Here is a 12,528-nt window from a genome sequence, read left to right on the forward strand (position 1 = left end):
GATCTGAATCACATCTTCCTACTTGCACTGTGAGCGGGTGATTGATTGAAAACATTTGTTAGTGACTGCAAATGGGAAGTCAGTCTTCCCTGGTTTTGATTAGTCAAGAAGTAGGATTTTTTTCCAAAGGAATTTATTCAAATTTTGTGTAGCCAGATATGTCTGCTAGGGATGAGACTCAGAGGTGCTTTGAGGGTAGAAAAGATCAAGGATGATAACAGCTTTCTAGATGATGGACAGAGACATGCAAAGTTCTGAAAAGATCAGCACCCATCATCTCCCCTCTTCCAGCTTAGTACTGACATTTTCTTTTCATCTGTTCAGGAACGTCCTCTCTCACTACCTTCGATTCATTGCCCTATACTGAAGTGTAGTGCCTCTGTGCATTGCTAATCTGCTACCACATCTGGTTTCAGCGATGACCAAAGTGTACAGCTGGGTGAGGTGACTCATGTTGATACAAAATCTTGATGTTCTTTCTGAATCCACCAGGATGACAGGATCGTATGAATAATGCTGTCACAAGAGTATCAGTGACATGTTTGTCAGTGTAAGACCTGTTGAAACTCTGGGCTTGGCTGCAGCACTTAGAGCAGCAGAAAAACAAAGATTTCTCTGGGAACTCTGTAGGAGCTGGGAGTTGCTACCTGTCACAGTGTTCAGGTACCTCTGGGATTAGTAGATGATTACCTGACTATGACCAGGTGACAGTCCCTGACCTGTGTTATGGAGTTTCAAATCCCAAGGCAACAAGCCTTGAACTTCTGATTTTCTGAGAGGAAGAAATTCTTGATCCAATCTGACCTACTTTACCTTAAATAAACAACAGAGACAGATATGACTGATCAGCTACAGATTGCTTTTTGCTGCAATGAACTCCCAGTGAGGTCTTGGGGACCTGAATGCCATACAATGATGGCACAGTGGTGTTCAACAGAAATACCGCAGTGGATTGCCTAAATGGAAGAGAGCATTCAGCCTAGTGAGGAAGTGACAAAGGATTACAAGTCAGGAGGTACCTAGAGCAGACCTCCAGGGCAACCTGATTAGCCTGACTTTAACTCCCATGCCTGGCCCAAAAGCAACAACAGCAGATGAATATGCTGAAACCTCTTTATGATCTACTTCAAAAAGTGATTGGCAAAAAGCAGCAGGAAGGATCCCAGTGTGTCATTTTGAGCCCACAAAGGGCAACAGACAGGATTCCATAATAAAAAAGCATTTCTGCTTTCCCTGCAAAGGATGTGACACAAGGGACAGAAGATGCCTTACTGAGCAGCCTCAATATGGGAAGGAGCAACTTATGAAAACCCGGTAGAGCTGGAAGAAGCTGTGTAGAAGCTCTTTAAAGGAGTCATTTCAAAGATTTTTAAACAGTACAAGTGGAGAAAAACAGAAAGCAGGGAGAAATTCAATAATATTTGTGATATCCAGGATCAATGGCTAAAGACAGGGAAGGAAAGTGTCTGTCACCCAAACGCTTTGAATTTGTCAACCAGAATCCAAGCTGATCCTGGATATAGACTTTCTGCTTATGTTTAAGATGACTATACTTGCCTTAAAATTCCTGGTCTCTGCTTTGAGCAGAAAAAAAGGCAATGTTAGAGAAAAGTAGTAATTAGAAAGTAATAGAGGGAAGAATTTACTATTCAATTTCTGGTTTTTCTCTCTTTCACTTGCCTATAACCTAGTCCTCACTCTTCCCTGCCAAAGCCAGTGCCCTTTTTTAAGAAAAAGCTGAAGGAATACAACTATGATTTGCTGTAACTGTATATTTATGTCAGCCTCTTAACCTTTCATTGCAAGATGAGCTTACCATGAGTGAGAAATTTTTATAAAGTTTTATGAGATGTTTTACTGTGATGAGGTAGTATTTTCTGTAGCCATTTACAGTGTGGAACAGTGAGGAATACAAGACATCTTGGATGGCCTACTGTATGACTCTCAGCCCTGGTTCTAGTCTCAGCTGAAGTAGAGAACTCGAGTCTGGAATACAAGTAACTTCACTGAATAGTGTGATGATAAGCCAGAACTTTTAGCATCATTAACATTTTATTATCAACATACTAGGGGCAGCTGACTATCTTTGCCTGTATTTAATATTCTTCAGTTTTCACTATCTCAAACTCATCAATTTTCACACCAGTCAGACACCTGCACTCTGACAATCCATCAGCAATTATTTAAATACCAAAGCATGAGAGGCCTCTTATAAGGTTAGAAATCCAGGTCTGTAACTTTAAAAAAGACTCTTGACCATGTGGACATTGGAATTTCATCATAGAACACTCATTGACTGCAAGGCAAAGCAGAATGAACATACATCAAGATAAAAAATGAAGTAAAATTTTGGATTTTGTAGTTCTATTTTTTGTTGTCTTGTTGTCTTTTTGTTGTCTTGGCTTTTATTTCTCGGGTGGGAGTGGGAGCTGCAGTTGTTACCAGCTATAACTTTTGAGACTTCTATTTGAGACTTCATTTTGAAATGATAGATCATTGAACTGTGACACTTTTGCCTCAGACCTGAACACAGTACAGTGGAAATTGTGTTCTTTCTTCTCTGTGCTTACAGTTACATAAAAGCTTTATTTATATTGGTTTAAGAAGCAGGAAAAACAGCTCTAAGATGCCCAATGATCTCTGTGTAAATCTGAACGAATTCAGTTTTAATTAAAATCTTCTAGATGTTCTATTTAAAACAGGCTAACAGCAAAAAACAAAGTCTAAATCTTCAGCTGAGGATACAGTCATTGCAAAGGATAAGCACCTGCTCAGCTTGAGACATACGCAAATGTAAATCCAAAGTGAAAAATGTTACATGGTTTATTTCATTATGCAATTCTTTCTTCCCTCCTAGTGCTTTGAAAACACTATGGCTAGCTGAAAAAAATCACAGGTACAGACAGTGACACAGCTCCTGTGATAGCTCTTCTGTGTCCCTGAAATGCTTTTCATTCTAAATTGTGGCGCAAATGTTAAACTCCCATTAAAACGGAAGAAACAAACCACAATTTTAACTCTTTCCTTTGGAAGGAAACAGCTGTCACAATACAACCAGATCATGTGATGGTGTCCTGTTAACCCAATTTTACGGAAACCTCTCTGCAGCCTGACAATAGCAACCTTTAACATGTAATTCAGCCTCCATCTGTGCCATTTCTGTCATATATGGATACTTTAAATGTTAAAATTACAAAAGAGAAATTAAACTAAAGGAAACCAAATAAAACCAACCAAACAAACAAAAAATAAAGGGCAAAAAAGAAATACCATTAAATGCACCCCCCCCAACATTTACGCAGCAGTGCTACACAGAAAGAGAGAGAATTGTGGCTAGGGAGTTGTGAACATTTTTCTAAAGTGTTATTTAATACTAGTCTGCACTGCAAATATGGCAGTCTAAATTCCCCTACAGAACAAGTCTTTTAGTTTTCAAGGTACAGCAATTTCTACCCATGCTTAGAGAAAGAGTGGGTGTTGTGAAAATCAGAAACCACTGCACAACAGAAGGTCTTATGTTCCACCTAAATATTTAGCTAGCAAGAGGAAGGCTAAATAGCTGTGCTTTTCCTATCCATAAATTTCCCTAGAATGAAGAGAGGTGGGAGAGAGTAAGAAAATTTAAGCTAGAGGATAATACTGGCCCCAAAAGAAATGGCACTACATGGGCTAGAAGCACACCATGGGATGCCAATTAGAAACCGTGCCTCCTCAATACAGGATTTGGGTTCCATAACAACTTTTCAATAACACAGTAGAAGAAAAAAATCCAATGAGTTAAGAGACAAAATAGTATTATTATTGAAAGGAATTAAATGATACAGCTACTTGCAGTAGCAATAGCTTGGGATCACTGACCCATGGGTCTTTTGCAGCCCTAAGGCCTACATTGTAAAGGAAGGAAATTAAGCTATGTCAGTAAGAGAAATCACTTAGACCACCACCTAGATCACAGTGACAATGTACTTGTGCTCCCTGCAGTGCTTCCTGCAGCCTTGCTGAGTACTCAGGCAAGGAGCTCCCACCTGAAACAGGACAGGACCAGCCTCACTGATAACACCAGGATCCATTCTTGTGAGCTAATACAGATGTCATACACAGTCAGGGAACCGGGAAGATATCTGGGAAGATTTACTGGAAAATGAGAAACAGATACTATGGTCTACCATTTATTTGCTATGAGAACTTGTCAGCTGTCCTGGAAAGGTATAATCTTCCTCGACAACCCAAAGTAACAGCAGTCTGACAATACAGTTTCCATGTCAGAATAATCATTATCATGCTATTACATAGCAGGCCCTGTGAACCCTGCCGTCTTTTTAATGGTGGCAGCTCAAAACCTTGCTGTGGGAAACAAACCTATTCTCTCACTCCCACCCATGCTAAATGCCATTACAAGCCAACATACCCCTATTAATATCACTCCACTTGTACATTACATATGATGCTTATGTTTAAATAACACTCTCAGATACAGTATGAGCAATCTGAACTTTCTGATGAGACTGAAAACTGGCTGCAGATTTTAGGTTTTTCACGTAACGACTTGTTTTCCTCAGTCTTTGCTGTATATAACGTATCTGGGAGATGAGCTTCCAAGTTTCTAGTTTAGTTTAGCAAAAATTACCATTTCAAGCCTTAATACATTACCTTTCTGGAACAAAATCTTCTCCCAAGCACACAAATGTCTGCTTTGTGTAGCAAATCCTACTAAATATATTTGGGACTGTAAGGAAAGACGAAAGAACATGAGGACATATACGAGTGTTGCACAGCAGGACCAGCAAGACTGGGGGACAGCACGAACATTCTAAGAACAGGATTCTGAAACTGTTTTGTTTCCTGGTTTCAAAGGCGCCGGAGAAACCACAAATATATACAAACTGTATGTCTCCCATGATACTTCACTTACTTGAAACCCATCACTTGTTTATGCCACATGCTTCCATTTCAAGTTAATTAAAAAAAACCCCAACCAAACAATGACTTAAAAACCACCAGTAGCTGCAGAAGCATCCAGCTCACATCCCTCCTCCGATACAAGCTATGGGATTGTTCCCACCTAAAAGGTTTCAGCTCAGTTTTGGTCCAGGTTGGATGATACTATGTTCAAACCAAACCATAGCAGAAGTGTCTGCTAAACAGCTGGCTTTCTAGACTTGCAAATATGTTTACACTCCTGCAAATTATCTGTGGCATGTATGAAAATGAAATAGTGCAATGAAACGTAGAAACACTCGGGTCTCAATTAGCGTTTCATATAGCAAAGCACTTTTAGTCCATCCACTCACATTAGAGTGTGCATTACCTCACAAGGAGCACAGAGCCAGTTTCACTTCTAGCAGTTTTCTACAACAGAGGAAGGGAATACTGTAAGAAACAGCTTTGGTTGGAGAATTACATCTCTAAGTCTATTCAAGTCAATGCATGAACACCCCAATATGACACTTCCCATGCTGTACAGTACGTGCCTTTAACACCAAACTTTAATTTGTAAAACCTTTGCTTTCATCATAAATAAACCTTGCAAATAGTGGGTAGTTCCAAATCCCATGACTTTTGTGGAGTCCAGGAATATCCAAGAGAAGACTGTGTCAAAAGAACACCCATTACAGCATTTGCTACTAAATTACATCCCAAATTTGAGAATAATAGTCCCTATTATGTAAGGCTTATAATTCAACTTTTCATTTGACATTTCCTTTGTGCACCGTGGAACCAAACAGGCTGCCTTTTCTGAATGGAACAACAGTTCTCATTTCATATGTCTCACTGAAGCAACACCTCTATAGAGCAGATGGATCTCCTTTGCACTACACTCTATGAAAAGAAGTGTCATTTAAACATGAGGCCTTTATATCAACTGCAAATGGAAAAATAACCAGCCTGGCTTTCTGATCCTGGCAGAATCTGACTGCCTGTTTCTATTTGTATGCTTTCGCAGATGAAAGTCTGAGGAAGTATAAATGAGGATAATTTTTAAAAAGCTAAAAGCCAATACTTATCTCCCCAATTTCTCTTCCTTCCCTTCAGATTAGCTGGAAGATAGTGATGGGCTTGCATACATGTGCATACAGACCCCTTGCACAACTATAGAAGAAAACCTAATTTCATCAGTACAGCTAGATGCACAGAACTCAAGAAGCAAACTATATCTGTACATAATCCCATATTACTCTCAACAACTCCAGCAGTGTTTATTGGACATCTGCCCTGGTAGCACAACAGTGCAACATTTACTGTCCCACACTCTCTCTACTGCACAATTCAAGAAGAAACTAACACACTACTTAAGCAATTGGGTACTGTCTGGCTGCTGCACAATGCCATCTGGGTTACAGGTTTTTTATTCACCAAGCTATGAAGTCAGCATGACATAGAGCTATTTTGGAGGATGTCTACTGCACACTGGTCACAATTTGAAGCCATTTTCTTCCACTGATAGAGAAGAGAAAAGCGTTAAAGTAATGCAGTTTCTTTCTAGAATTGACTTTAGCTATCTAAATCTAAGTGACTATAGTATGCCTTCCAGTTCAAGAGAAGAAAGGGGCGGAGAAAGGGATCGTTAAATTATTATGTTGCCATGCACATGGCAGCTGAACAAAAGTCCTGTGTGATAAGAATGAGGCACTTTTTAGGTTCTCGAAGGTAGAAAAGCATAGTACTGACAACTGGTGTAATACCAAGAACAGTCTTCTGCCCCTCTGCTCTGAAGAAAATAAGGAATACACATATTTTAGTTCAAAACATAACCTCATTCTCACAAAAAAAAGGAGTTAAACATACACATTGAACAAGTTATCCATATTGCAACAGAAGGAAGCACCCAACAAAATAGACTTTTTCTTCCACACAAAACACCCAGACAGCTATTGAGAAATAGAGCTGAATTGACAAGCATAACGAGATCCATAAGTTTCTAATGCTAGCTGTCTTTCAAGGAAATATCCTGGGATATCCACAAGTCAGTGTGTCCCTTACCTGGGGATACTGCAACACACATATATCAAACCAGGAGTCCCGTGGAAAGGAAATATATACGGACAGACAGATTCTTGATAGCTGTTTCAGAGAGATGTTTATTCCTCCAGCCGCATGCCCCTGCTCAGCCTCGTTCCCTGCGCGGGCAGAAGGACCCTTGGTCCCGTGACTGGAACAGTTCCTCGGCAGAGCTCCGGCCATGTGGCTGGAGAAATAAACATCTCTCTGAAACAGCTAGCAAGAATCTGTCTGTCCGTATATATTTCCTTTCCACGGGACTCCTGGTTTGGTATATGTGTGTTACAGTATCCCCACTGCAACACTTACCCTCCTTGAGGAGTATGTGTGGTGGTGCCCAGCCTGTGCAGGTTCTGCAACTGCATCAACCATTAATGCTTGGGCCATTGGACTGCCTCTGTAGATATGCATGATTTGAGAAAACGTGATTGCCAAATTGGATGAACAAAGGAATAGACTAGACTTTCAAGCAAAGCTTGAAAAATGTCCCTCTTTTTCTTAACAGAAATCAGTATTTCCTATATTACGACAGAGTTGGAGATAGAAGTCTGCAGAAAGGTTTGTCAGAGCCAGATACCCCAAGTTTATGTGCTAGTATGTCCATAGAGAGGAGAAAAAGGGGCATGTAAAGGATTAGACAGATCACATCCAAATTAGATTACACTGACAACTTCCTGAGGAAATACACTCTGGTGAGATTTCTAGGCCATCAATCTCTTATAGATTCTTATATGAGAACTCCTCAAAGAGGTTCATATCAGGCTCAGTACTCCAGAGCCCTCTCAGCTGTCACTGTTACAGGAAGATGGGTTGCAGTAATAAATCAGCCAGGGAGGACAAGCTGCTTTTGGCTACCACACAGCTATGCTGGGACTGTGATCTTTCCTCTCCAGCAGCTGTGTCAGCTTTCTCACACTACGCAGCATCCATCTCCACATAAGAAAACCTGTCTTAGCTCTCACTGTGCCAAACATTACCAAGATCAATGACACAAGTGACCTTTTCATTTCAGTGACATAGGCAACACTGCAGACGTCTGCAATTGACTTTTTTGTATGTGTGTACATGAGCCCCTATATTCACCACCATTTTAGAGAGGCATGTGTGTCTATTAAGAAGAACTGGTTTAGGTCTAATGATCAGAAATGGTAACACTCAGCCTCTCAGGCCATTTTACTATGTCTCAGAAGCAGGCAGCTTGTAACAAGTGCATCACATCCTGCAGAGGATGTAACCAGGGCAATTGTTTATTCCATTACTGTTTTCTTTCCCTTATGGTGGGGTCTCTACTGAAGAAGAGGCTTTTGTCAGTGGGAGAGCAATTCATAGTGTTACTTTGTCACACCTCACAGCCAGGTATCCTTTACTTTTCTCGCTGCTACAGGTAGCTCAGACCCCACATTCTACCTTCATTTTCCCTAAACATACCAGATTTCATCTCTTTTCTTCCTAATACTCCTCTCCACATTGTACATTCCTTTTCTTGTTTTATTTAAAACTAGTAAAGCTGTTATTCAGCAGCTGGGAGAAAAGAGATTTGATGAGACTCATCTATTGCTGAGACCATGCTGACCTGGATCTTTCACTTTTCTCTTTCTCTCCCCAGTGAAATGCAGTAATAAGAGCTCAGCAGCTCTAAAAGCAATCAATACAGAGATGACGTGGGCAATTACCAGCCTGGACAACTCAAAGGACTTCCAGTAAATAAGTAAAGAAAAGACAAGTAAGTTTTCTGAAGCCAAACAACTTCACCAGATGACTTTGTTGAGGTGGGAAGTCACAAGGGGTGGTGGTGGTGAAATAAATCAATGTCCAAGGCAGATGACGAAGACTGCAAGGAGGGCACGAGAGGTAGTATGCAAGCTGGCACAACAGAAACACAAGGATCTGAAGACATGAGGACCAAGCCTGAGTTTGTTCCAGCAACCTGTCTGCACCATTATAACTCCACTGACTACAGTGATACAGTGGAATGCCATCATTGACTTGCTATGTTTACAAACTCACAGTCATACAAAGCTGTACCTTAAGGACATATTAAGACAGCCATTCCATTTCTCCTCTCCATTTCAACCCCAGAAAGCCTGCAGCATCACAGCATGCAGCTTGTGCCCCAATACTTCCCTTTTCCTCGGGCCAAGACTAAATCCATTTCCCTGTGGAATGCTGATAGGGAAAAGTACCACAGCTATGGCAGGATTCCACACGCTTCCATCACTTTTCAAGATGTTAACATAATCCTGGAGTGCCAAAAAGCTCAACCCCCCCATATTAATCATCTCACTAATGCTGTACTTCCACCAGTCCCATTAATGTAAAATAGTGCTTACTGAAAGAAATTTTTAATGGCTGTCCTCTTGCACATTGGTTAAAAGAAAAATTCTCACAGATCAAACCATTTGCATTAGTTTCACCAGAGTGATTCCTTTTGCTTTCCCATCATCCCATTTTTATTTATATAGAGATTCTTTAATCCTTCAACTATCTAATTTCTTTGCCCCTTTTTACCCCTTCATCTCTGACACACAATGTTTGAGAAATCTGATGCCTCTCCCCCCTCCTATCAAAACCATGCTAGAGGCAGCAAACGAGATGTCCTGAGGCTGCAGTGTAGCCCAATGGAACTGTTTTTCACGGCTTGCAAAGCTGTTTCACCACATGGTGCTCTGCATCAAACAGCGCTGTACAAGCCTCCTGCACCCTCAGGGGGTTCGACTCAGGCTTCAGCAGCAGCAGGCAGGTGGTCTGCAGGATGACTGACGCTTCAATACTCACTATAGGGCAGGGGGTGGCAGGAAGGCACATACATATTTCTTGTCTGTCAGTGACAATAGAAATGGGAAAACAAGTGACACCTGCTGCTAATGACAAATTATGAGCTCAGGTTCAGAAACGCTCATTCACACTGCAGGCAATATTCATGTGATACATGTGGGCTCTGAGATTTAAAGCCGCTTAAGTCACTGGCAAAATCTGGATGAAGAAAAGAGGAAGACGACTGGGAAAAAAGCAGAGCGAGCTGCAGATGGTGCTGTCTGTGTTGACATGTTTGCACCCCTCATCTCACAACTTCTTTGAACTAAAATTTTGCCTATATACAAAAACTGGACGCTCGATTATTGATAAGAAATCCCAGGATTGTTTGAGATCTGTAAATGTCAGAAAGCAGCCATTAGAAGTGCAGACTGTTATGCTATTACTGCAAAGACAAAGGCTAGGTGAGGATTAATTTAGGATGGCAGAGATAAGCAGGGGTCTTAGCCATCAGAGTTCTACTATCAACTGCCAAATATGAGGTTTCTGCCTGTTCATTAACATCCACATATGATCCCAGCATTTCTGTTACGAGAGAGTCTCCAGCAGCCATGACTGCTTCTGTGAAAACACTGTCCCCGTGTGCTTGTGCTATGCCAGGGGCATATGCATCTGCTCTGAGGCTACAAATGGAGACTGGCCAATGTGATCTCTATAGGAACAAAATTCTCCAAGGGGGCAACTATTTCAGCCATTTTTTCAACAAAACCTTCTCTAGTAGCAACTGGACTTGCTCATTTGTCACTGTTTTTTGAAACAGATGGCCATTAAATAGATGCCAGTGAGAGGGAAATACTAGAGCTCACTACACACTAGGCTTAGCGATGCCATTGAAGACTGGGCCTCATGGCATATATCAGCTCCAATGCTTCTTGGAGACCACTCAGTGGACCACAGTTCCTCAGCCCTATGTTCCTTCACTTTGGCTAAACCCGAGGCAAAAGCAGTGTGAATATTCCTGTGGGGTTTTTTAGGAGAGAACCATAAAAGTGTATCTTGATGACTTAGGTTTGGATTATTGACAGGAAAGTTGACAAATAGTTCTGGCTTGAGTGATAAACTTGGATATCAGAGAGTAAATCTAATGGAAAAGAAAAATCTATCATTCTTGGTCACATGTGCAGAGCCTGAATTGGCAACTGGGATTTATTTTCTTAATTCTGAGCAACTTGGAGCTCTCCTGTGATCCCTTGTATCACCTCTCAGGCCTCACGGATAATGGATGTTTCATCTTAAAGCAGAAAAATCCACCTTGGATCACCACCCCTTCCAGGTTGTTTGGTTTTTCTCTCTCCCCCCTCTCCTACCCCCCACACATTCAGAGTGCCATGTGCATAGTCTTTGTCCTTTGACCAAAGTCTGAGAGAAAGGCAGATGAAGTTGAACTCGGAGAACCACCAAGCCTACTGACACTGTCCACCTGAAACCCCAAACCAGGTTCCACTTCACATCTGTACAAACACAGCTGGGTCACTGCAAGATTTATCACAGTATGGATTGTAAGATCAGCCTGGAGTATCTACTGACATCTTAAACTCTCAGCCCTTTTGCTATGTGGGCATTTTGAGCTACATTTGTTGATTAGTCTTGCGGTAATACATCCTTGCAATAATAACTAAGCAGTCTAACTTCAGGCATCTTAAAAAACAACCGTCTAGCAGAATTGGGCAACATCCAGGGATTTATGGACACTTAAGGCTACTGTAACTCGCCAACAGACTGCAAATACCTTGTATTTTCTTTCACAACTCACCAGCTCTCCCTTGGCTATCATCCTCAAGACTTTTGCTATAAACACTATAAAGTCACATTGATTCTACAGAGCATTAAAGAAGAGTATGAGGTAAGTGCCTCCAAAATGCATGCCATATAATGGCCAAGTATAAAAGTGAATCTGCTATAGCAGCAATTACATTTACCATTCATTAAAAACTAGTGATCAGAAATTCTCTATTGCATAAAGAAGTTTCTGTGATACTAATTTTACAACAGCAAACAATTTTACAGTGTCATACAGAAGAGTGCTTTTATTCATACAAGGTAGGGTATGGTGACCAAGCCATAAAGTAACAATCAGAATAAAAACACAGGTTAAAGAACAAAAGCCTCGAGTCCTTACTGCAAAGCAGAATTTTCATCCATAATAGCTCTACAGTATAATCTAACTGTGAGTACTGACTGCAGGAATACATGTTGATTAGGACACTAAAAAGAGAAGTTATTGCACACCTTGACATTAAACTTTTAGTTCAGCCAAGCAAGTAAAGTGGTGCAAGGAGTGTATCTCGAAGGAAATCACCTGGTGGTCCCTACTTCAGAGTAAGCTGAAAGACAAGCTGCAGCACACTTACCAAACTCCTATTATGCACAGAGATTTGCTCCTCATCCCCACATGAGAATTAGCCCAGAAAAAGCCCATGTGGACATTGCATCCTCAGAAACAACTCTTTCATTTTACAGATATTCTCCCATTCTGTCATCCACCTTGTTAATGTAACAATGCTGCTGCTTATTCTTTTAATAATTATCGACAATTATCCTGGCATGTACAATTTCCCAGTCATGAACTAATTTAAAAAATAGTATTGAAGTGTTTTTGTCACAAAAAAATCAGGAATAAAACCCTCTAACACCCTTTGTAGTATCAGAAAGCAGTCATTGCTTTATTTTCAGTGCTGAGAGTGCAGGGGATATCTCCTCCTATCACACACTGCA

General features: G+C 40.9%; 1 protein-coding gene across 41 annotated transcripts in view; it reads right to left on the reverse strand.

Annotated features, from left to right (window-relative positions):
- Positions 1 to 12,528, reverse strand: part of NRXN3 (neurexin 3) — a 982,026-nt gene that overhangs the window by 194,374 nt on the left and 775,124 nt on the right. The gene's annotated exons all lie outside the window — the stretch shown is intronic.

Source organism: Corvus cornix, chromosome 5 (assembly GCF_000738735.6).
Source record: "Corvus cornix cornix isolate S_Up_H32 chromosome 5, ASM73873v5, whole genome shotgun sequence".
Lineage (NCBI taxonomy): Eukaryota > Metazoa > Chordata > Aves > Passeriformes > Corvidae > Corvus > Corvus cornix.